Raw genomic sequence first — 25,384 nt, forward strand, 5'->3', positions numbered from 1 at the left:
GCCAGGACGCCAAGCCCGTACTCTGCTCCTGTGCCCTGTCCCCATGGGGCAGTACACACACGTCTGCAACAACACGCACGTGCACGTGCACCCACAACCCCCTGCTGCCCAGCCATGCACGCGACAGGCACGCACAGTATCAGCGGCGACCTTATCCTCCAGCAGGTCCCCAAGTTTCCAGGGCCTTTTCTTTGGTGATGCAGACCTAATCCTGAGTTTGTGAACTTTTCGTTTTAGGACTACACACACTTGGAGGTCAGGAAATCTCAGTCTGAAAAGTGAAGTCCAGGAATAGACGCCGGTGTGAGGCAAGGTCAAAGTGTGTCCTCCTGACCCCTGGGGCCTGCGGAGGGAGTGGCCGGCGGGTGGGAAGCAGGAAACAAGACGACAGGGGCCTGCGACAGGTCCGCCTGCGGCCGGGCTCTGGGCTGCACGGCCAGCACTCACGGCCACCGTGAAGCGCCCCCCAGCTGGGGCCCAGCCTGTGTCAGTCAGTCAGCCCCTTTCCCTCCCCACATCTTCTCAACCTCACGGCGGCCCTGAGGTCCACGCTGCTCCCATCTCGGTGGCCTGCACCCCACCCCGTGAATCAGTCAGGCGCATGGGGCCTCCTTACACTTCTGTCCCCGAAAACCCACCCTCACCTCGGAGCCAGGGAGCTGCCTTTCACAATGCAAACGCCATTGCATCACTCCTTGATGAAAACCCTCCAAGGGCCTCCTACAGCACGGGGTGGGGGGATGTGGGCAGGGGGAAGGCCAGACTCCCGCCAGGGTCCTGGCACCTCCCCGGCCAGGGGGGGGTCCACCCTCCAGCCAAACCGGCCATCCCGCAGCCCCTTCACCATGCCCCACACCCCACCCTGTGGCTTCCCTTCACCTGGTAGATTCAGATGAATCCCCCAGTGCCCGTGTCCTCCAAGAGGGCGTCCCCTGACCCCAGCACGAGGTCGGGGACCCTGCCGTGCGCGCTCATGGCCTGTCCACCTCTCCTCCAAACACAGAGAGTGGTTTATAGTTGCACGCTTGCACGGTGGCTCTCTCCGAGCTGCGTCTGTCCGCTCCCCTAGACTGTAAGCTGGACAAGAGCTGTGACCCAGGACCGGCGAAATAACTTGCAGGGCCCAGTGCAAAATGCAAAATGCAGAGAACCATTTTTGTTCAAAAATCAGTAAGCATTTCTATTCAGCGACGGCGGAGCATTAAACCAAGCGCGGGCCCTACGGGGCGTGGCTCACACACCGTGCAGCTGGCCTGGCTGACTCGGTTTTGGATCGTCACGATGCAGCATGGGCCCTGGCACGTAGTAGGCACTTTATAAACACTTGTTGGCTTGGCTGAGCGAGCGCACGGGACGGCGTGCAGGTCACCACCAACTTGGAAACCACTCCCGCCCCCCAAGTCCCTCCTTCAAGAGGACATGCTAGTTGATTCCCAAAAGGGCTCTCCTTCCTCAGCGACATCTCCACCACAACCTCTGCCAACTGGGCTCTGGGTTCAAGTTCCAAACCTGGCTTGTTTCCATCATCCCTTCTTGGGGACCCCACCGAGTCCTCCATGCATGTCCCTTTCCTGAATGTGTGAGGTGGGCCCTGATGCTCCCCCATTGCACAGGTGAGGAAACCGAGGCCCAGGGAGGGGAGAGATCTGCCCGAGGGGACGCAGCTAAAGAGAGGCTGGGCTGGAAGCTCCAGTCCTGCTGAAGGCCCGGACACTCTGCTCCCTGCTCAGAGCCACACCAGATCACCAGGCACATGGCTCCCCCAGTTAAGGGGAGGGCTTAGCTGAGAGCTCGTGAGGCCCTCTGCCTCTATGTGCTCTCCCGAATTATTTGGCTACACCATGGAGATAAAACAATCCCTGTAAATCTCAGCAGCAATTTTTTTCCCACTGGAGAGACACGAAAATATCACATGAAGAATGGATCACTTAAAGTGTCAGGGCAGGAAGAGGAAAGACAGGCCCACAGACTGTCGGAGGGCAGCCCTGGATTTCTCTCCCCACTCTGGGGGCCTCTATTCCAGCCTCCCTCCGTGGGAGGGGCCTCTGGCCCCAGGAACCTTCCCTCACTGGGGAGAACAGAAACCAAAGCCCAGCCTCAGTTTCCCATCTGTAAGTGGGGATAACACGCCCCCCTTGAAGGGGTGTTGGGAGGGGCCAAGGAGGTGATGGAGGCATTCATTCATTCATTCATTCATTCATTCATTCCCTGCCGAGTGTGATGTCGGGCAGCCCTGGGCTAAGGGTTGCAGACACGGTGGTGGGTTAAACAGAGCCCTCCTGCCCCTGTGGAGCCAGCCACACGCGGCGACTCCGGGCACCTGAGCACAGAAGAGGGTCCTGACCTGGTCTGGCTCGGGGGTGTCCCCAAGGAACACGAGATCTGACAGGTCAGGTCTCAGGCAGGCTCAGCTGGACCAGGCGAGCTGGGCCTGGGGAGGGAGCACGCCAGCAGTGAGGCCAGCACCTGCAAAGGCCAAGGGACGGGGCTGAGCTCGGGGAGGAGGCGGGTACAGTGGGGCAGGAAGAGGAGGGCAAGGGAAGGAGATGCGGCCGGAGTGGCAGGCAGTGAGCGATCCTGGCACGGAGTGGGTGCCGATCGGCCTCTTTGGGGCCCACTCCCCGCCCCCCCCCGGGCATGAGGACCACCGGACACCGGGGGCTTGGCCCTCTCAGGTGAGGAAGGGGCGGGGAGCAGAGCCGAGGACAAGTAAAGCCCAGTGGGGAGGAGCGAGCTGTTTGAGCACCTTCTGTGCCCCGAGACAGCTGTGCAGCCTCACGCCTGCACCTGCCGGGTGAGGGGAGGGAGGGAGGCGCTGGCGCATGCTCACACAGGGACCAGCCATGACCCTGAGGGGGTCCCCGGGCTCTGTCCACCCTGTCCTCTGCCTGGCCACGCCGGGCCAGCCGATTGGGTGTGCGCACAGGAAGAGACCTTGGGGGCAGCTGGGTGCACGGGGGAGGTGGGAAAGGGCACCAGGTCACCAGGGCAGGGCCCCAAGGGCGGCCGACTTCGGGAAAGAGCTTGAAGGGAGAACGGGGTGGGGCTGAGGTTGGAGGCTGGAGGTGGGGTCCAGGTCGGACCCTCACACCTCCCCCGCACTCCCTGTTTTCCCTCCCATCCCAGCTTCCTTGCTGGTCCACAAAGCACGGAGCTTGTCGGAGCAGTTGCCCCTCTATTCACCCACCGTGTGTGCTAAGCTCCTGATACAAAGACACGAAGGCACAGAGATGGTGGGCAACTTGCCCGAGATCACACAGCCTGCAGGCAGACGAGCCGGAACTTGAGCAGGTGCCCCGGGGCCAGCGTGTGTGCTCCTCACACAGGGCTCCCCGCCTCTGCCCACAGCCTGCTCTCCCCCCACCTGCCCGTCACAGCCTCCCCTGGGGCCCCTCACATCCTTCTGGGACTGCGGGTCGCTTTTGGCCCTGCCTGGCTCCTTCCCCAGGCTGGGCGCTTGTCCGGGGCAGAGACCCTGGCTCGCGGCTGGGCTCGGTGAGGGTGAGCCCCTCACCCTTCTCGCTCCTGAAGGAAGTTGTGCCTGTGCACAACATGGCTCTGGGAACATCCCGATCTGCCCAGCTCCGGATGGCAGAGACCAGAAACCCTGTCCCTCGCAGCCGCCGGCCTTCCTCTCCCCACCGTGGTCAACCCTACACCCCAATAAAATGAGAGGGACTCAGGCGGGCCTTGTATAGGCAAAGGAGCATGGCTGCCGGCCTGTGTGGACAGGAACTCAGCTGGTTCTTCCAGGGCCAGGAGGAGGCTAGCATCTGGAGAGAACCTCAGCCCTACGCCGGCGATGGGGACCCAGCTCGGGCCCGGGGCCTGGGGCCGCCGCCTGGGGACTGTCCCCGGGGCCAGGCTCAGGTCCCCCTGCCTTGGTGTCTTCACAGCACCTCACCAGGAGTCCCATTTTACAGGTGGGCAAACTGAGGCTGTTGTCTGGGAGGTCTCACAGCTCGGAAGCGGCTGAGCGGGGGTTGCGGGGGTGCATCTGGGCGAACGCTTCACAGGACGAGAGACCACCCATGCGTGTGGATTCCCCCCGAGGCCCTCAAGGTCCTTGGTCAGATGCGGGTCAGTGATGCCGCTGCTGGAGGCCGTCCTCCATCCCGGGCACTGCCCAGGTGAGGTGCGTTCGTGAGTGCATTCAGCCCCCTGCCCTCTGAGGAAGGAAACCGAGGCCCACAGAGCCCACGGGAGGGTGTCGTCCACCTGACTCCAAAGCTGGCCTGCCTTCCTGGCCACCCCCTTCCACGCTCCCCCAGCCCATCTCCAGCCGGTAGCACAAGACCTGTCCACCAGGGAGGGCTGTCCGCTCCAGCTGCTGTTGGAGACACATCATGTGACCATCTGGACACAGTCAAAGGGCCCTAGGCCTCTACAGCCAGGTCTCCCCTGCCCCCAGGCACTGCCCCGCCCCCCACCATCTCCACACTCAGGGCCCTCTGTGCCCCCACAGCGGGCATTTCTGTCGTGGCCAGTGCCACGGTGGCATTGAAAGCCAGGCCACAAAGGAGGCTGGCTCCTTCTCCCTCCCTCCCATGGCTGGATCCTGCCTGTCCCGGAGCTGGGCCAGAGATAAACCGCTTTTCTTGTCCCCTGAAGTCACAGGTGCTCTGCTTCCGGCAGGCAGAGTGCCAGGTCCAGACAGGCCTGGGTGCCCCTTATCTAGTCACCATCCAGGTGGACAGTGGCAGCCCAGGGTGACCGGTGCTGTGATGGGGAAACCAGGCTGCCATGAGAGCCCAGGAGAAGTGCCCGACCCAGCCTGGAGGGGTGGGGGGATGGGGATTTATTTAATCCTCACGCGATTAGGAGGTGCTGTGATTATCCGCAATTTACAAATGAGGAAACCGGGGCACAGAGAGTTTAAGTAACTTGCCCTGGGTCACCCAGTTAGTTGTGGTAAAGCTGGGATTCAACTCACCAGAGGGCCTGGCGGTAACTCCTGATGGACCGGTAAGTGCGGGAGGGCATTCCCGTCAGAGAGACCGAGACACATGCAGCAAAGTGAGGTTCATTCATTCGGTGCAGTAAATATGGGACCAGTCTGGGGGCAGTGCTCACGCAGGCGACGGGGTTCTCCATCCTGCCTCTGGTCTGAGGTTCAGCACAGCAGCAGAGAACCGGAAGGAAGGGCTCCGACCTTGGGGTCCGAACGCCTGGGCCCTGCCACTTCTCAGCTGTGTGACCCTGGGCAAGTGCCTTCACCTCTCTGAGCTGGCACCTGCGTCCTATGAAAGTGCAGCTGTGTCGTTGCTTTTACTCCTGGTGATGACCCCACGCTGTAGGAATTCCCTTATTCCTCTTTAATAGAGCCTGTGATCGCAGCACAGACCAGCCTGCCTGGCGGGGAGCGGGGCCGGGGCCGGGCTGGAGAGGGCACGACCCCACAGCAAGCTCGCGGAGGCTAATTTCACGGCATCCTCTCGCGCACGGTGGGTCCTCAGTGACTGTGGGACGAGAGGCATTAACACCCGGCCTGGGCTCAGCACAGGCCCTGCTGACCCCCGCGGGCACGAGGTACCAGAACGTTCTCGGGGGCCGTTTTTGAGAGGAAAACCCTGGAGACGGCCCGGCGAGACAGACGGGAGAGCGCATCGCGGGACGTCCAAACGCTGAATGCCCTACAGCCGCCAAAGTGAACCGTAGCCACACCAAACGTCACGGGGCATTTTAGCAACCAGGGCTCGGGGAGAAACTGCGGTCCCCAGATCAAACTCTGCACGATCCACTTTAGGAAGCTAAAAAGAGCTATTAAAAATGTAGAGCGCATGTAGCCGTGATAAGGGCACAGAGAGGAGCGGGGGTAACGGTGGCGGCCCCGAGGGGACAGGGCTGGGTGTTCGGGGTGTTCCAGCTGTTACGCTGGCTGGTAGGTTCAAGGATGTTTATCCCTGTGCTGGGGACGTCTCATGCCAGCAAGGATCTGTCTCCACGTGGACTCCCCACCTCCTGCCGGGCAGCCCCAGACACTCTGCCCCGTCAAGTATTTCCCGGTCATAAGCTCTCGATGACTCGGTTTCCTCACCTATAAACTGGGGACGCTGGTCATGAAACGTCCTCCTGTGCTCGGCAGCACGTGCCCCGACCGGGTGGGCCCCCGCGAGGTAACCCAGGCATGGAATCCCACCGCCACCTCGCAGCTGCCCGGGCAGGCCACCTGGCCTCGGGGAGGCTCAGCTCCTCCTCTGTAAGCGGGTGTCCCGCCCCTTCCCACCCCTCCCAGGTCACGAGAAGATGAGAGATGAAGAGGGTGCCGTGTGGGAGGTACCCTCGATCGTTCACAAAGTGACATTAGATGATGCAGGGGTGGCGGCACGGGTCTCTGCCTGAGCCAGGGGATGAAACCAAACAGACGTTGGTAACTGAATGCAGCGCAAACTGCAGATGCCAGGGGTGAGGGAGGCAGCAGAGCCCCTGGTAGGGGCCAAGCGCTCTCAGCTGTGCCCCTGACACCCTGCCTTCCCCCCAACCCAAGGAAGACAATTACATTCTGACTTTGCCGAGGAGTCGTCGCTGTCGCGGATGGCGGACCCCGGTGTGGAACCCAGACACGGAACCGACCGAGCCAGGTAACCGAGCTGGGCCTGGTGTGCCCTGGCACGTGGTGTCCCTGGGGTGAGGTGCCTGCGTCAGGGGTGTAGCATGTGGTGGAGAAGAGCCAGAGTGTTTCAGCTCAGGCCCTTGGAGAAGCAAGGGACCTCTCAGACCCTTGGTTTTCTCTTCTGTCTAAGGAGGATGGGGTTCAGAGTAGGAAGAGGAGGATGGAAACTGTTGCGAGGGACCCTGGAGGTTGCCCGGAGGGTGGTCCCGTGCTCCGCGTGGGAGCTGATTAGCAGCGCGCGATCTGGGGCCCCCCCGGGACCCGTCGGATTAGAACAAGGGTGGAGGCAAGGAATCTGCATTTTGCCAGCCTTCCAGGGGATTCTGACGCACACTCAAGTATGAGAACCACTGGGCCAGGTCAGAGGCGGGGACGTTTTTCTGTGAAGGGCCACACGCTAGATATCATGGGCTCCGTGGGCCGGGAGGGCTCATCACAGTGACTCAGCTCTGCCGTTAGAGCAAGAAAGCAACCCTAGACAATACCGGCTGCAGGGCAGCGGCTGTGCGCTAATAAAACTTTACTAACAAAGCCAGGCAGCCCCGTTTTCGAACCCCCGTGCCTTGGTACCCAAAGTACAGTCCGCAGCCCATCGTGGCAGCATCTCCAGGGAGCTGGCAGGGCCTCCACCTGCTGCATCCCAGGCTGTGTGCTAACCTGTCCACACTCAGTTCTGCAGGCAGCTACGGGCCCTGCGGGTTCCTTCTGGGTCTAAGTGGGGGGGGCGGGCGGCGGGGGAGCTGGGAGAGGGGCTGCCTAGCCAGTGTAACAAACCATGGCACCAACGCGGCTAATTGGAAGCAGCTGCTGTTGCAACCAGAGACTTAGCTGTGATTAAGCGAAGTTGCCTTTAGGCCAATCAACTTCAAAATTATGCAAATAGGGCCGCAGCAGAGACCACAGGGATGGTGCCGGGGCAGGCTCCGCGACCCAGCCTGGCACTCTTGACCCCCCACGGCCGGCCTGGAGGGCCCGCGGCCACGTTCCCATGGACCAGCTCCACTTCTGGGGATTAACAAGCCTCCCAGCCCACACTCTGCAAACTGGCACCAAAGCTGCTGAGCTGAGAGGGAGGCGACCCAGCAGCCGCCCGGAGACAGTGGATCCACCCCCGCAGCAACCCCGTTTGAAAGCGGGCGGCTAGCCAGGCCTGGGCCACACCGGCCCTCGGTGAGCCAGGCGGGGGATGCTGTACACCAAGAGGGCTCCCTGGCGGCAACGGCTGCACATGGAGGAACACAGGACACTCGCAAAGGTGGCGGGAGGCGGCTCTCAGCCAGCCTCCCGGAGCGCTTGCCACTGGGCTTTGCTGCCTCCCTCCGTAGGCCCCTCCCTTGGCCGATGTCCCAGGAAGCGTGAGTGGTCCGCCACCGCCACCGGAGTGGAGTGAGGGGCCGGGGCCGGGAGGGAGAGGCGGGGGACCCCTCTCACCACGCCCCTCCAGGGGCGCTCCCAGAGTCTGCATCCCGTCGGAGGATGGCAGTGTCATGTGTCCTAGGAGGTGGGAGGGAAGCCCAGCTCTCAGGCCCGAGGTCGTCCTGTCCAGGGGCTGTCAGGTGTCTGGCTAGAGGCTGGATTCTGGAATCAGACCAAACTGCTCTGAGCCATTTCACTGGCGTTTTTCTCTTCCCGTCTGCTCGCCCCTCTTCCCAGCCTGGGGGCACCTCCCCAGCAAAGCCAGCATCAGCCAGCACTCCCTCTGTTTAAACCTGCTTTTGCTCTGTCCTCCCCAAATTGGTGACCCATTCCAATCCCGAGTTTGCACTCCGGAAACAAAAGAATTGCTACGAAATGTGCCCGCAGGCATTCAGAGAGTCCAGAGTCCTCTGACCATCCCCCAGGTGGGCTCTGACCCCTAAGACACTTAAGAAGGAGCAGGTAGCAAGGGGCTGAGCACAGGCCCCTGAAGGAGGGAAGTCCCCACCCTCAGGCTGACGGCGCCCCTCCCGGCACGGGAGGTCCCTGCTACTGGGCCGGAGGCTGGTGCCCGGATGAGCCTTTATCACCTGGGTCCTACAGGGGCCAAACGCAACTCCGGGGCGCATCATAGCAGGCTTCCTCGTTTTCAAAACGGAACGTTGCTTAGCATGCAGAGAAAATTGCCACATTTTATAGTATAAGTTGACATCTAGGTAAACAGTATTATGGACGTCTAATTAGTGTGCCACTGTGGGGAATGCTGGCTCCAAAATTTCTGGAGAATGGAGAGGTAATATCAAAAAGCATTTATGGGGGGGTGTTTCCCCGGTGGCGCATTGGTTGAGAATCTGCCTGCTGATGCAGGGGACACGGGTTCGAGCCCTGGTCCGGGAGGATCCCACATGCCGCGGAGCAACAGGGCCCGTGAGCCACAACTAGTGAGCCTGCGCGTCTGGAGCCTGTGCTCCGCGACAAGAGAGGCCGCGATAGTGAGAGGCCCGCGCACCGCGATGAAGAGTGGCCCCCGCTCGCAGCAACTGGAGAAAGCCCTCGCACAGCAACGGAGACCCAACACGGCCAAAAGTAAATAAATAAATTAATTTTTTTAAAAAAAGCATTTATGGGAGAGCCCTGCTGACAGGTAACGGGGTCAAAACTGGGATGCTAGGGCGGGACTTCAAGGGGAGGTGGGCGCTAAGCCGGTGCCTGGCAGAGGGCGGCCAGAGAGAGGACAGAGGGCTTGCAGGAGGGGACACGGTTGCCCTGTGACCCTGGGCACGGCACTTAGCCTCTCTGGGCCTCTCCCCAGAGAGTGGGGTGCTAACCCCAGCCTCACGCGGGTGGTGTGAGATCAAATGAGACAGTAGAAGTGAAACCTGGCCCGAGCTGGGAGCTCAGTAGGTGGTCAGTAAACAGGGTTTCCATTCGCATCCTCTGACCGGCTGGGGGTTTGCTTAGAGCCGTCACATATGCTGTCACGTCCGTTCTCTTAGGTGAGTTGCACGTGATCCCGAGCTGTGGCCGGGGGAGGTTATTAGCCTCAGATGAGGACGCGGAGGCTCAGAGAGGCTGTCATTTCTGAGGGTCACACAGCTCATACAGAGTAGACCTGGCACTAGCACCTGGGCGCCTAGAATCTCAGCCCAGGTTCCCTCTACTATGTCAAGCTGGCCTCGCCCTGCACGATCTGCACAGCCCCGGCATGGTTAAGGGTGGGCGCAAAGACATTTGGGGCTCGCGGGGCCCTCTGTGCTGTGGTATAACCCCCGCTTCTCAGCTGGGTGCGACTTGCCCTGGACTGGGCTCCAGGGTGCAGACACAGAACCCAGACGAGAGTGAAGCAGTGTCTGATGACTGGCCTTCCACACGGTGGAAACGGGAGAATGAGGCCATTCTCGAGCACTCGCTATGTGTTGTCCAGCCCCACGACAGGCATTTGACAGATATGGTCTCCTTTAATTTTCAAAAAAAGGGGGACGACCGCTCAGTTTGCAGATGAGAAAACTAAGACTCAGAGAGGTTGTGTCACCTGCCCAAGATCACACAGCTGCTGAGCTACTGGGACTTGGGCCCCGAGCCGGTCTGGTTTCTAAGTCGAGGTTCTTTCTGGGCCTTAGGCTCTTGGCCTTGAGTATCTGGGGAAGGAGGGAGCTGCCACGCCCCCAAACCAAACCCCTGGGAGTTTCCCCCTCTCCCAATGCCTGGGGGAAAACAGACGAGGCCATTCTCTGGGGATGGGAATCTGCTGGTCTCATTTCCCACCAGCACTGGAGGCCTCCCCCTCGCCCACCCCCGCCCCCCCGCACTCAGGACTTCCCCAAAGATCCAGCCCCCTCTGGAACTCAATGCACCACAGCCTCGGGGGAGTCTGTTCCCTCTGGGGGACAATTCAGCCTGGAAAGCGGAGAGGGGGGACCTGCACTGCTGCCTCCCTACCCTCCTTCCCAGCCCCCCTGGCTCAGGCCCCACGCGGAACAAGCTTATTTGTTTATTTGTTTTGAACAAGCTTATTCTAAAACAATCAGCATTTGGCTCCAGTGGTGAAAGACCCCATTCAGGAGTTGTGTCAGCAGGAAAAGAAAGCATCCTTAGCAGGGGAGGCCCTGGTTCCTGGTTCTCAGACCTGGTTCCTGGCCCCAGGGACGGTGGGGGGCTACATCCCGGTCTTGGGGTCGCAGCTCCGGTTCCAGTCGTACCTCCACCACTAACAAACTGGTGGCCATGAGCTGGTCATTTCATTCAAAGCCTCTGTTCCTCCCTCTCTTCCATCCATCATTCAGGTAGGAAACCTACTAGGTGTCAGTCCCAGCTCCAGGCCCTGAAGATACAGGAGTGAACCAGACACAGCCGCTCCTTGGCACGGAGACGCCTTGGTCTGCCTATTTGGTACGTCCATGTCTGAGGCCCCTGCAGACTGCTGGCTCCCCAAGGCTGCAGCTGGGGAGGACGTCCCTCCGAGACCCCTGGCTGCCCAGCCCAGCACTGGGCAGGGAGGAGGAGGGGGCGGGGGTGGGGTAGGAGGGGGCCCGGGCAGTGGCGGAGCGGGCGGTGAGGAGGTGAAAGGCCCCGGCCACGGCCTCGGACAGTCCACAAATAAACTCCAGCTCATCGCTCTTCCCAACTGAGATAGAAAATAGCTTTCACACTATATTTTCTGATTTTTTTTTTCACTTCACTGCTTCTAAATTGATCCAGAACAGATTGTCCAATTGTTTAAATTTCAGGAGAAAAGTCTCCTAATCTTTCCCTAGTCCTGCCCAGAATTCTGCCTGGCCCCAGCCCTCCCCGAGACACCCCACTCCTCGGCCAGACCCCAGCTGGAGGTCCGGGGCTGACCTGGACTTGCCCGCTGGCCTATGGACTTGTAGGTGATGGATGGACAGGGGCTCACCCGGGATAGGTGGGTCTGCATTCCCAGATGGTGCTCAGGCCTGGACCCACTGGAAAGAAAGGCTTTGTTTTCCCAGGAAGGACCAAACTTGCCCAGCACTGTAAGGCATTGGAGCCGCACAGGAGCCCGGTGGCCGAGGTGGAATTAGAGGCTGCCACCTGCCCCCTCTCCTACCAGGAAAGTCCTCTGGGTGCCTGGATGAGCCACACAATATAAGCAGCTGTGAAGTGCTGTCATTATTCCTGTTGACTACGGCAGTAGGGCAAACAGGTGTCATCCTGGGTGCCTACAGGATCGACTGGTTGGGACTGCCTGGGGGGCTGGGCTGAGGCACATCCTGACTCCATGCTGTGATGGATTGATTAGCAATGTCTGCCCTAGGCACAGCAGTGGCTGGTGGCGGTACACAAGCCACATATCTGCCACCCTGCATCTACAGAGTAAAGTCCAAACTCCTTAACTAGCCAGAGTCCTTGGAGATCAAGCCACTGCCGACTTCTACAGCCTCGCTTCCACAGCTTTCCACAAATACCACGGGACAGCCATGCTATCCAGAAGTTTCTCAAACTACTTCCTCTGGGCTCCATATGCATTGTTCCCTCTACCTCAAGATCACCCCACCCCTTGCTTATCGGCCTGGTCGACTCATCCTCCATTTCCTTGGCTGCCACCTCCTCTGACAAGTCCTCCTTGATGTCTGACCCCTTTCCTCCAGGCAGAGTCCCTGCCCTGTCCTCTGTTCTCACCCACATCGGTGCGATCCCTTACGTGGGACTTGGACCCGGGCAGAAGAGCCTTCCTGCGGATGTGGAGCCCCACCAGGGCAAGCCCTGGGTGCAGTCTTCGGAGGGAATAATCACATGACACATACCCAGGCTAATGGCTTGCCCACTCCTGTCTTGACAGCCAGCCCCTTTGGAGGAGGCCACAGGCGGCAGCAGAAACCAGACTCCAGATGTTAAGGACCCCACTGCCCTCAAGCTCTAGGCCCAGACGACGCTGGGGCAGCCGCAGTGCAGACCCTCACCGGCTCCTGCCAGGCCCCACCCATCCTTAGGGGCTCGCTACCCCGTGTCTCTCTCCGCCAAAGAGAAGGAATTCAAACAACAGTGACAAATGAGTGGGGACGCGTGGAGGGCTCCCTCCTGGAGCGCTTTGCCTCCGTGACCCTCGCCTGGACACAGGAGGGCCTGTGGTGGACCCACGTTGCAGAGGAGGAAACTGAGGCAGAGAGGACGGAGGTGGCTGGGTAAGGCCACCCAGATGTGGGGGGTGGGCACAGGATTGCGGTGACCCGTACCCCCACACATGCGCCCCTCCTGACCACTGAGGGCACTCTGCCTTCCCCCCAACCCACCTGAGAAGATCCAAGTCCTGGCTTTGCTACTTAGCAGCTGTGTGCCCCCAGGGAAGCCACAGCCCTTCTCTGAGCCTTGGGTGGGACAGCAAACCGTCCTTGCTCAGGTATGTTCTGAGAATTAAACCAGGCGGTGTTTGCAAAGCACCCGGGACAGGGCTCGGTGTAGATGGGAGGAACTCTCAACAGCGCGGGGCTCTGGGGGCCCTTGGGCCCAGCACCCCAACCCTGGGGCCGTTCCGTGGCCTCAGCAGCTTGGAGGTGCCCTCTGCCCTCACTCTTTCCCTGACTCAGTGCCTGGAGCCCCCTTGGGAAGGAATCAGATGGCCCACAGGCTGGTGGCCCACACTGCCTGCACCATGCCTGGATGACCTGGAGCTGTCCCCAGCTCCAGAACCTCCCTGCAACCTGCCGTCCACCGTGTGGAGCCCAAACACCTCCTCTGACTTCCCGTGCACCTTTACAAATCACAAACCACGCTCACTGCGTGATCTTTGCACATCACGGTACCCCCAAAGGAAGACAGCATTCTCCCGTATTATGGGGGAAGAAACCAAGGTTCAGAGAAGCACTGGAACTTCCCTGCCCTAAAGAGGAGGAGGCCACAGTCTGAATGCAGCTCTGTCCTGCACCAAAACCACACTGTCAGGGGCTCCAAGCAATCTGGGTGCCCAGATTCTGGTCACCTTCCCTGGTCCCTGGAAGTGGGGGAAAAGTTCATGCACAGAAGAGAGATCCTATCTGGCTATAAAACTCATTCCATCTCATCGCTCATGGCCCTCAAAGAGAAGCCTCTGCCCCAGTCCTTGGGCGCCTTCCAGAGCTTCCCTGAACTTAGGCTTTTGAAGTTTCCTGACAGCCATCACTCACTCATTCATTCATTTACTTACCCATCCATCCATCCATCCATCCATCCACCCACCTGTCCGTCCACCCATCCATCCATCCACCCACCCATCTATCCATCAGTCCATCCCTTCATTCACAGACCTGTCTGAAGCATGCCTGAGCTAGAAGCTGGCTACAGAGCTAAACAGGAACAAGGTGGTCTCTGCCCTTTGAGAACAGAGAGAAACTCCACTGCTTCTGTGCCCACTGGGTGTTTCTGTTATTAAATGTGGTGATAATGATAACAGTATTATTTACTGAGCACTTACTATGTGCCAGGCTCTACACCAAACATGTTCCTTGAATCAACTCTTTTAATTCCTGCAAGAACCCTGTGAGGTAAGTGCCATCCCCATTTTTAGAGGAAGAAACTGAGGCTCAGAGAGGTCACATGATTTGCCTAAGGTCACACAGCTATTAGGGGTGGAAACTGGGATTCACACCCCGACAGCCTCTTCCAGAACTCAGGGATAGGATAATAAATAATGGTTATCACTGTCATTGATCCAGGAGCCTGGAATGTCACCGTCCTGACCTTTAATCCTCAAAACCACCCTTGTAAGTTATTATTATTATTATTATTATTATCAGCTTTCTCAAGCGGATTTAAAAAATTCAGATACTGAGGCTCAGAGAGTGAAATAAGCGGCCCAGCATTGGCCACAGGTAGGGGGTGGAGCCGGTGTGTGAAAACAGGCAGGTGAGCTCCAGAGCTGGCTCCCTTGCTGCCCTGCTCTGTGGTTGCCACGGCACTGGGCAGGCACCAGAGCGGGTCTAACGGCTCCCTTGATTCATTTCCTCACTCAGTCAACAGCCATTCTTGGAATCCCCTGCTCTGAGGATTCCCAGATGATCGGGTCTGGTTCCTGCCTGGCTGCTTCACCGAAGGGCTGGAGCAATGCTGGCAGAGTAACAGTTAATAAAGTGAGAATGCAAAGAGCTGAACTGTCTTTGAAGATACACGATGCACGAACGAAGCTGCACATTTATCTTACCTGGTTCGTGCAATAAGCCGTTTCCCAGATGAGGAAACCGAGGCTCACAGGTTATGTACCTTGACCAGGGTCACAGAGTTAGGAACAGCGGAGGGGAGACTTGTCCAGGGTGGATCCGAGGCTGCTCCCCTGGGATCTGTGCCAGGAGCTTCCCTGCAGCTCTACCTCGCCCTGGCAATGGGCCTCAGCTCAGAGGCTCTGCTCATTCCCCAAAGGCCTCATGGCCCCAGGGATCAGATTCTGGGCAGTGACACCCAGGTGATGCCATGTTCCCGATCTGCTCCCAGAAAAATCTAAACAACAGAGCCCTTCAGAAGCCAGCCCATGGGCGGGCGTGCTGTACTCCCACTGAGCTGAAGGCTGAACTCCACTGGCCAGGCCTCCGGGGATGCCAGGCTTCCCGCAAATGGCCAGAGAGAGGCTCCATCCCCCGATTTTCTGGATGCAGAGACTGAGGCTCAGAGCCGGCAGCTCTGGCATGGACATTCTGGGACCCCTGTCCGGAAACCCAGCCTGGGCTGTAGCCGGACCCAGAGCCTTGGGCTTCAGAGCTCTGGCTGGGACCCCGGCCACCTGCTTCCCCTCTCTGGTCTGTGTTCTCCTTAGGGAAAGGGAGACTTGGAGGTTGGCCTTGGGGTTGCCTGAGGGTGCTGGAAGATACTGGACAAGAAAGGGCTTTGGAATAAAGGAACCTGCAAACATTAAAATCTGAAGATGTCCCTGGGAGGCCATTCCTGTCTGAGACCCACTGAAGCCTTTCCTCAGGCTGCTCCTCTGCCTGAATGCCCTCTGTCCCCTTCTGCCTGGCACTCTCCTAGCTACCCTTCAAGACTCAAACCTAAAGTCACCTCCTCCAGGAAGCCCTCCCTGACCCCTCAGGCAGGGTGGGACCTCGCAGATGACTGTTTTTCTTCTGTTCTCCTGCCCCCAACAAACACACCGCAAAACCCACGAGGGCAGGGTCCTGTTTTAATTGTCTCTTGTCCCCGGAGCCTGGCACTATTTCCGGCACAGGGTAGGTGCCCCGGAAATGTGAAATGAGCCACCGCTCAAATGCGTTTTCTGTTGGTCTATAGATCCAGCTGCACATGGACGATTCTCCAGACAAAGGCAAGGAGCCCAAAGTGAAAGCAAATCACCATCGTTTCGGTAACCTGCTCAGGGAGCCGTGGAGGAAATTCTGGCGCTGGATTCTGGAAGGAATTGGCCTTTATTTTTAATTTGTGCCAATATCTAAGAACGCGGCACTTTATTTTCAGCCCGTCGTGTGCCGAGGAGCTTCGGATCTGGCACAGGAGACAAACTTTCCCAGCCCCATTTCCCAATGCAAATCTCGCAGCCTCAGCGGAGCGGCCGTCTCCGCCCTCCGCCGGGCATTTCTCAGAGGCTTGCCAGGAAGGAATAATCAGATTTTGTAGCTGGGTTTTAAAAGATCACGGTTTGTCTCATTTTCCAGGGAAGTGTGAACCAAAGAAAAAAAAATTTTTTCCCCTCCCAGGGTTCTGTTAAGAGATTCCAGAACTTAATGCAGTGTTAAATTGGTGTAATTCGGGAAACTCATGCATTATTTCTTAATTTATTGAAGGCGAGTTTGCACGCATCTGCTGGGGTAGGTGTGCGTGCAGACAGATGGGTGATGACGGGAGTGTGTGCCCCAGACAGGGGAGGAAGGGGGCAGCCTGTCCAGAATACGCCAAGGGAACGTTCCACTCACGTCTGATGGCCTGAAATAGGGGACAGGAGGCATTTGCATTTCATCTCTCAGCTTCTGCTTTTCCGCTTGGATGGTCAGGGAGGGAGAGATTCTGAAGCCTCTTCCTGATGGGAGAGCCTTGGGGTTTTCAGGGCAAATTTCACCATCCAAGGAGTTGTTTACACCCCTCCCCCAGCCCGCGCAGCAGCTTCAGAGGCTCTGGCTGACACCCACCGGGCCTGCATCATGTCATGAACGTCCTTGGCCTCGAGGCCGCCCAGTTCACTGTGACCTTGAGCACGCCACCAGCCCACTCTGGGCCTCAGTGTCCCCATCTGTACATGGGTAAGCGGACGAGCTTCTAGCTCGCTATCAGGCCCCGAAGCAGCAGCTCTTTGGGCTTCCCACCATCGCGGCGCGGCACAGCACGGCACGCGGGCCTCGGAGATGCTGGTGTCCTTTACTGCATCTGCCCCTCCCCCCAGCTACAGGATGTGGAGGGTGGAGGCCTCACACCCAAGATCCTGCCACTGTCTCTCCCACCACAACCTTCACGAAACCCACTAGACAGGCACCAAGTCTCTGCATTGCTGAACGGGAAAACCCAGGCTCAGAGGGCAAGGGCTTTGCCGGTGAGTGGTAACATCAGGATGCCCAGAGAAGGCCTTCCAGAAGATTCCCAACCCGCTCGCAGCTAAGGGGGAAAGGAAGGAGCAGCTCGTCACAAGTGGACCAAGGTGGCGTTGGGAGGGGTTACGCTAGCAGAGCCAGGGGTGCTGCGACAGCCACGGGCTCAGCTCAGAGAGTTATTTATTCACAAAGTCAGTTGTCAAACAGATCCTGAGCCTTGGTCACGTCTAGGGGCAGGTTTGAGGGATCTTGGGCTCTTCTTTACCTTCCTAGGGGGTCAGCCATGCGGGGATGTCAAGGAATGTGTGTCCCGGAGGAGGGATGGCAGGGAAGGAAAGCAAGGGAGGGGGAGGGAGGGAGGAGGAGACAGGACCTCTTCCCTGCCCCCCCGTCCCTGTGCAGGGCGAGACTGACACCAACAGAGTCACAGAGTGGGTGGCACCCGGCATTCCCAGGAGAGCGTGGCCCAGGGTGGGCGGGGCCCCCGGTCACCCTTCTCACTTCCACTGGCTCCACATGTTCAGGACCCCACCTTACAGAAGACTCTTTAGGAAACAAGGCCCCACAGTTCTTAGGGCTTGACTACCGCTTCAGTAACTTCTAGAAAGAGTGGCTGGGCTGGGAAAAGCCACTCTCGGAGAGCCAGAGATGGGCTCTGAGTTCATTCTCAGATCAATATGAATCTATTGTGTGACTCAGCTGGGTCAAAGCTCAAGCAAGAGGCTGAATTTATAGAGGTAGAGCATCCCCAAGCAGGGGGGTGATATCTTTCATCTGAGCCTAACACAGGCCACACTCTGGATCAGTCCAAAAGAGAGAAAAACAGGACAATGAGTAGCATGTGGGATTCAGCAGACCCTGACCTGCAGCGGCTCGCCGCACTGTGTCTGGAGAGCTACCACGGTTGCCGTGAGGCGCGGGCTGGGCTCCAGGTAGTGGAGTGCAGTGGTTAGGAGCGTGAGTAGCTGGGTTATTTTTAACCTCTCTGAGCCTGTTTTCTCAGCAGTACAGCAGAATCAATAACGGCCAGCTCACAGGGTTGGTGTGAGGACTAAATGGGATGATGGGGTTCAGTGCCTGCCCCGCACGCTGCCTGGCACACAGTAGGCCTCTGGGCCTTTGTGGTCGGGTGCGATCCTGTTACTGTGCAGGTGTGCCCTTAGGCCCGTGGCAGTGAAGTCGCTTACCACAGACTCGGACAGTTGAAGCAGCCCGATCTGGTGTCCACTCGTTACTTTCCCCTCCTAGCAGCCAGGGGCCTGGCGGGGAGGCAGTCCTCTCCCACTACGTGGCCGGAAGGGGGGAGCATGTGGCAAGGGCTGGGCCGATTGCCCCAGAGAGCTGGAAACCAGACTCTTCTCCTTCTGGAAAACCTCTCTCTGCCCACCCCAATCACAGGCTCCACCCACGGGCCACGGACCCAGATCCGAGCGCTGAACTTGACCATCCGCCCCCTCCTCCATGCCCCACCCCCACTATCTAACCCACAGCCAGGCCGGGTGGTGGTGGTGCCCGGATCTCCTGCCCTAGCCCTGCTCACTCCTGCTGCAGCCCCTCCCTGCCCCACCACGCCCCCCTCCAAGCCCCGCCCACCGGTCCGCAAGACGCCTCCCTCCCTGCCCCCTGTGCGCCCGCATCTTTGCCCGGGGAGGGTCTCTGCCCGGAACACTGCGGCTCCTCTCTTCAGGCCGCTTCAGGCCCGCCTTCCGGACCAGGCTCCCACAGCCCCGACCCCACCTCAGGCTCTCTGGGAAGATGCTCCCCACGTGCTCCCCTGCCACTCAGCTTCCCCCAGGCAGGGCTCCATCCCCACTGGCTTGTCGGGGGGCTGTTTCCCTAAAAGCTGCCAAGAGCACAGCTGATGCCCTTCAGCAGCAGACAAGGGGGCTCGCTGAGTTGGCTGAAGAAGGAGAGTGAGTGAAAGAATGAATAAATGGAGGGATGGATGGATGACTGGGGCCGAGGGAGTGGCTCTCTTCCGGTCTCCTGATCTCCCGATCTCCCTCGGGACAGGCCTCACTCCTTTTCTCTTTCACTCACAAAGGTCTAAGCAGCACTCGCCCTGCCCCCACCCATCCTGTCCAATCCAGCTGCCCCGATAAGTTCCAGGCTGGTGGCCTGGGAGAGCGGGGGATGGGGTGGGGGTGGGGGGACGCGCGCGTCTGCGCGCGCCCCCCCCCCCACATGGCTCCAAGCCAATCTGCCCCCCCCAGCTTCCCCATCATACCTCCCAGATGCCTGAGACAGAGTCAAGAATTCAGTGTGATGGTGACAGTGAAGAAACAGGCAGAAGCCCCTCCCTGGGGCTTTCAGCTGGAGCCGTGAGGCGCTGGGGCTGCCTAGCTGCGGTGGCGAACTTTCTGGCCACCTCTTGCTCCACTCCACATTCAACCCCCAGCCAGGACAGGCACAGCCAACAGCCTCTCTGGGGAGATGGATTCGTGCAGGGAGGTGTCCCACCCTGAGCAGTCACAGGTCTGGGGGATGGTGGGGGACTGACCCCCAATCCCGGGTGCCCCCGACCAGCATGGGGATTGCCCTGGCTGACACCAAGGACCAAGGCTGGGCTGCCTGTCTCCCCGCCACCTTCAGATCACCTGACAGGTGAGGGAACAGGGGGTGACGGAGGAGCTCCCCTAAGCCTGGTCTGAATGCAACTTGCTGGCTCAACAGTATTTCCATCGCAGCCGGAGTGAAATTCACAGGACGCCAGTGACTACTAGAGACCCCCGGGGGTCCAGGCCCTCATTCCACAGACTTGGAAACAGGCCCAGCGAAGGACAGGCATCTGCCTATAGGGTCACACGGTCAGAACTCACAGAGCTTTCTCGGTGTGACCTCGCAGCAACCTTCAGAGGTGGGAATGGCGCCCATGCTACTGTACAGATGGGAAAACAGAGGCTCAGAGGGGTCAAGAGCCTTGCTCAAGGTCACACAGCTGCGGGAGAGAGGGCTGGAGGCCGCCGGCTGTGATGCCTGGTGCAAGGCACTTTCTGCTCTTCCCCTCCCGGCCTGGGCTTCCTGGGCTCCCTTGGGCAGGAGGAGCACTCACTAAGCCAAGGAATCCGAGAGGCCGAGAGAGGCAGGGTAGACACAAGAGGCCCACAGACACGCTCCCACGGCAGATTATATAACTCCCCTTCCCAGCCCCACCGGCCCAGGGGTGCCATCCCAGCAACTGCACAGGGCACCAGACCCAGACGGCCCGGCCTGACCCACCAGCCGGCATCAGTTCTCTTTAAAGAGATGACAGTTGGAGGCGCCAGGACGCACTGGCTTTTTTCCCTCCTTCCTGGTTTCCTCCGGCTGAGTAACAAATACTAACAATGATAATAATAATTAGAATAAATATAACCTGAAGACGCTTGGGGTCTCGTTGCCATGGCAACCGCTGGAGCAAAGGCACTTCGGAGGCCGCCGCCGGGCCACCCGGCCCCAGGCGCGGGATCAATATTGATTCGGCCCCGGGAGGCGGCGGCGGCTCCACTGGGGCCACGCGGCGGGTGGGGAGCGAGGGGCACGCACTTGGAGGGGGTCATCCTGGTAGACCGCGCCACCCAGCTGGGACCCCCGGAACCGGTCGGGTCCCCAGCGTGGCTCCGGAACCCTGCCCGGCGCGCGCGGGGCTCCCGGTTCGCTCAGCTCCAGGACTGGTCCTCGGACGCCGGTCCCCACCTCGGACGCGGATGCCGGTCCCAGCTGCCGCGTCCCTGCACGGTGCGCCCTGGACTGGTCCTCGGGCCCGGGGCCGGTCCTCTCCAAGGTCCAGCGACCCCGACCTTGGCGAGCCCTGGCGCGGACCGCAGTGCCATGTCACCGGCTGCCCGACACGGCTCCTGCCCCCAGAGTCTTCCCCGGGCGTACCCCGCCCCTTTCCACAGCACCCCGGACCCCCGATGCACCGAACCCACGTCTCCCAGGGAGCCCACCCCTCCCCGCCCCGGGCGCCCGCACACCTTCTGGGAAGCCGGGGCGCCGAAGACCCGCCCCCCACTGGCCGGGACCCTCCTCCGCCAGGAGCTCCGCCCCGACCCCTTTCCCCCACCCCCGCGCCCGGACCCCGGCCCGGAGCGCCCCTCCCCCGCGCGGCCCCCGCCCGGCCCGCCCGGCCCGCCCGGGGAGCCGCTCACCTTGTGCCCGCCGCCCGCTCGCTCCTTGCTCCGCCGCCGGGAGCCGGCGCCCGCGGGGCTGAGCCGCCTACGCCCCCGCGGTGCCCCAGCCGCCGCCGCAACAGTTGTCCCAGCTCCGGGGGCTGCGGGGCCGCGGGGACTCGGGGCTCGGGGCCGGCGCCGGGAGGGCGCCCGCTCTTAGGCGCGCGGGGCGCGGGCTCGGGCTGGCGCTCCCGCTCGCGGACCGGCCGCCGGCCGCATGCCCCGCCGGCCGCCCCGCCGCGCGCCCGCCGCTACTGGGCGGCCCGCGCCGCCCGCCAGCCCGCCGGCCCCGAGCCCCGCGCCGCGCCCGCCGCCGCCGCCGCCGCCGCCGCCGCGCTCATGCCCGCCGGCCCCGCGCTCGCCGCCGCAGCCGCGGTGCCCACTTCACTCTTTGCCGCTCGCCGCTCGCCCTCTGCTGCCCCCTCTCCCCGCTCGCGGCGCCCGGCCGTCCTGCCCGCGCCGCCGCCGCGCCGCGCTCCCTCCCCAGCGCCCGCGGCGCCCTCCTCCCTCTCGCCCTCCCTCCCTCCCTCCCTCCCTCCCTCTCTTTCTCTTCTCTCTCTCCCTCTCTCGCTCTCTCTCTCTCGCCCTCCTCTTCTCATTTTTTTCTTTCGCAATCTCTCTCTCCCTCTCTCGCCCTCCTCGTCTCATTTTTTTCTTTCGCAAAGCTCTCCCTCTCGCGCGCTCTCTCCCCGTGCTTGCTGTCTTCGTTTTTTCCCTGTTGCAATCTCTTCCCTCCTTTCTTTTGTGCTTCACTCTCTTCTCACTTTTTTCTTTCCTCCCCCCCTTCCTTCCTTTCTACTTTTCCCTTCCTTTTCCCCTCTCCTCCCTCCTTTCCTCCTGTTCCTTCCCTTTCTTCTTTCTCTCCTCCTCCCAGCACCCCATCTCTGATTCTCTGTCTCCCCAGCCGCGCCGCACGAGCTCACCTGCCTCCTTCCTGGCTGCTCCCCACCTTCGGCCGGCCCGGCTGCTGGGAGGCGGGCTCCCCCAGCCCCTCCCTGCGGGAACACCAGACCCGCTCCAGCCAGGTGGCCGCTGTCTTGGCAGCCCCTCCCGCCGCCCCTCCCGCAGCCTGCCACTGGAGGGCCCCACGTGCAGTGCCCCTCCCTCTGCGGGGCTAAGCAAGACATTCCTTCCAGCCAGCACCCCCCCCTCCCCTCGCGGGAGGTGGTCAAAGTCAGAGTCAGGCGGTCAGGCGGAGGTGGTCCATGGCAGGGTCAGACTTGGGCAGGAGAATCCTTCACATCAGACAAGGTCTTCTGTCGTTTCCAATGAGAAAACCTGACTTCCCCAGGCGGTGGTACCCCTCTCCTGCTCCGGAGCCCCTTCTCTCCACCTCTCCTCCCCAGCAGCACCCCCCACCCCCATTTCACCCCTCACCTGCAGGACAAACCCGTGCTAGACTCACTGTGTGGCCTGGGGCCAGTGAGCCAACCTCGCTAAGCCTCAGTTTCCCCAACTTCACCCCCACCTGTCCCTGGCCCAGTGACCTCTGGTGATAAAGAAAGACATGTGGGGGGACATTGCAGCCTCTTCAAAGGCCCCGCGGAGGGGATGGCAGTGAGGATGGTTTATGACGTTCAGGGTTAAGGGAGAGTGGTCTTGAGTGCTCTGGAAGGCAGGTTGATCCCACCGGTGCAAACTCTGTGTCTCCCACGTCATTGGATCTGGCTCCATTTTTACAGATGTTGATTGAACCTCTCCGGAAACTAGGCTGAGCCCTTCATACACCTTATTTTACTTAGATCTCCCCACAGTGCTCGATAGTGTCTTCCCCGTTTTACAGGTGAGGCCACTGAGGCTCAGAGAGGTTAGGACACCTGCCCTGAGCCACACAGCTGCCAAGGGACAGAACCAGGGCTCCAGCCCAGACGCCCCCGACTTCCAAGCCCAGGCTCCCCACCTGTGACAGTTTTCTTCCCTAAAGAGGTCTCAGCGGCAGCTCGCGCACAAGATGTTTCGCAGATTAAATGAGGCGGGATATTTGAAGCGCTTCACCCAGCTCCTGCGAGCCCTCCCAAGAGTGGGGTACATGATCATCCCATGGGTTGACAGAAACCAAGGACCAAGGAGGTTAGGAAACAGACCGAAGGGCCGAGTGCTGGAGGCGGGTGGGACTGGGTTGCGAACTGACCGTCGTCTGTGCTGGGCTGGGCTGCCCCCCGTGTGCTCCCGGGGCCCTGTACCTTCCCTTCCCTACAGTCAGGCTCCCCAAGCTCAAGGTCGGACAAAGCCACTTTGCCTCCTGTGCCTCAGTTTCCTCATCTGCAAAATTGAAAGGATTCCACTCACCCCGGAGTCAGCATGAGGATTCAACGGGAGGCTGTATCAAACAGAAGACAGTCCTGTCGATTTTCCCAAATAAACGAGGTCCTGGATCCGCATCAGTGTCCCTTCTGTCCTTGCAGGAGGTGGTAGAGTGGAAAACGTGCAGGTTTTGGAACTGGTCGGACTTAGGGTTGCATCTCAGCCTGGCCATTCACCAGCTGTGTGTAACTCTGGGCAAGTTCGCTTCTCCCACCTCCTGTGCACTGGTTTCCTGGGGCTGCCGTAACCCATATTCACAAACTTGTGGCTTAAAACAACATATGTTTATTCGCTTACAGTTCTGGAGGCCAGAAATCCCCAAATCATGTTCACTGGGCTGAAGGTGTGGGCAGGGCCGCCTCCCCGGGAGGTTCTCGGGGAGAACTCTTCCAGCCCCTGGTGGCCGCCGGCAGCCTTGGCTTGTGGCCGCGTCGCGCCAGCCTTCAAGGCCAGCATCTTCCCGCCTCTCTCTGCCCCGTCTTCCCGTGGCTGCTCCCCTGTGTGTGTCGGAGCCCCCCTGCGCCCTCTGAGGACCCCTTTGGCTACATTCAGGGCCCACGGATAATCCAGGATAATCTCCCATCTCAAGATCCTGACCTTAATCAAATCTGCGAAGCTCCTTTCTTGTTGCAGGTTCCGGGGATTAGGACGGGGGTCTCTTTGGGGGTGGGGGGCATTTGCAGCCTCCCGCACGTCTGTGCGTCTGGGATCAGGACAGCCTGGGCTGGTAGGGTCGCCGGGGGGATCCGCAGAGACCAGCATGAAGACCAGCCCGCGTGGACCCGTTCAACAAACGTGTGTGTCTCCCCTCTGGTCGGGGCTGGGGGAGAGATGAAGGGGGGGGCGGGGCTGTGCAGGTAGTTACCCAGACCGCGTGGGAAACGTTGCCCCCATTTCTGAGCACCTACTGTGGGTCGAGGTGGCCCGGTGCTCCAGGCTCTCCGTCGCCTTTAATCCCGTCCCTATTTACTATGTCTCTGCCTTCGGGAGGCCTGCTCCCCCACAAAGCTGCTCACCCGGGCGGGCTGGCGGCCTGGAGGATGACTCACGCTCTCTCCCTCCGCTCAACGCCGCCCGCCGCCGCCGCCGCCGCCGAGAGCAGCCTTTTCAAAGGGCTGGCTGGGGAGGGAGCTAAATTTAAAGCCAGGCTTCCCGAGAAGATCACCTGCCACGTCAAAGTTGCTGCCATTTAATTAGAAGTTGGGGGCAGCCGAGGTCCACGCCCGTGAGCCCCTTGGGGAAGGGGGGAGGGAGACTCCGGGGCGGGGGGGGGGGGGGAGGGGCCGCGACCAGCTGGCACCCTGCCTCTGCATCAGCCTCCCCCACCTCCCTCTGGGGAGCGGCCCTCCCCCTCCCGGGAACCCCCCCAAGTCCCTCCTCCTCCTTCTCCAACCCAAGATGTCAGGGTTCCAAGCCCCCAGTTCCCCAATTCAAGACATAAGGAACTGGGGCTCCCCTGCCACCGAGTCACCCATGGAGGACGTGGCCAAGCTGGAGTTTGAAGCGCTGGCCTGGCCTGGGGGCTCGTGTTCTGGGTCAGCCGGCCACTCGAGGAAGTGGATGGAGGTGGTGGGCAGGAGGCCGGCTCTTGGAGCCTGTTTCCCTCTCAGTCCAGAGGCTGAGGTCCCCGGGCTGTGGCCTGCCAGCCGCTGGAAGGCATTAGCTACACCCCGTTTACCTGGGAGGAGACGGGCCCCTGGAGGAGCCCGAGCCCAGCTGGGCCTCTGCTGCCCAGCCCTGCCCCTCTGAAGCACGAGGCTTAGGTCACGGCCATCTGTATGCCCTTGCTACTCCTGCCCTCCCAACTGGCCACGGCAGCAAAGCCGCAGCCTCCCCGTGGCTGCAGGGCTGGGTCACGTGGGTGGCCGGGCATCCCAGTGGTTAGGAACACTGGCTCTGGAGCCGGGCACTGAGCTGGCAGCCCACAGTGGCCTGGGCTGTGC

General features: G+C 60.6%; 1 protein-coding gene across 5 annotated transcripts in view; it reads right to left on the reverse strand.

Moving 5' to 3' along the window:
- SHISAL1 (shisa like 1) overlaps positions 1-25,384 on the reverse strand; it is a 141,881-nt gene that overhangs the window by 57,159 nt on the left and 59,338 nt on the right. Inside the window, exons 1-2 of one of the 5 annotated variants that reach the window (XM_067010367.1) lie at positions 21,117-21,234; positions 20,662-20,776 (exon numbers count right to left, since the gene is read on the reverse strand). The exons of 2 other annotated variants lie outside the window; for them this stretch is intronic. The gene's annotated coding sequence lies outside the window, so the exon portion shown is untranslated. Of the gene's footprint in view, positions 1-20,661; positions 20,777-21,116; positions 21,235-25,384 lie in introns of those variants that run through there. 2 more of the 5 variants (XM_067010368.1, XM_059080957.2) reach the window with 2 other exon arrangements.

Source organism: Kogia breviceps, chromosome 12 (genome assembly GCF_026419965.1).
Source record: "Kogia breviceps isolate mKogBre1 chromosome 12, mKogBre1 haplotype 1, whole genome shotgun sequence".
NCBI classification, from domain to species: domain Eukaryota; kingdom Metazoa; phylum Chordata; class Mammalia; order Artiodactyla; family Physeteridae; genus Kogia; species Kogia breviceps.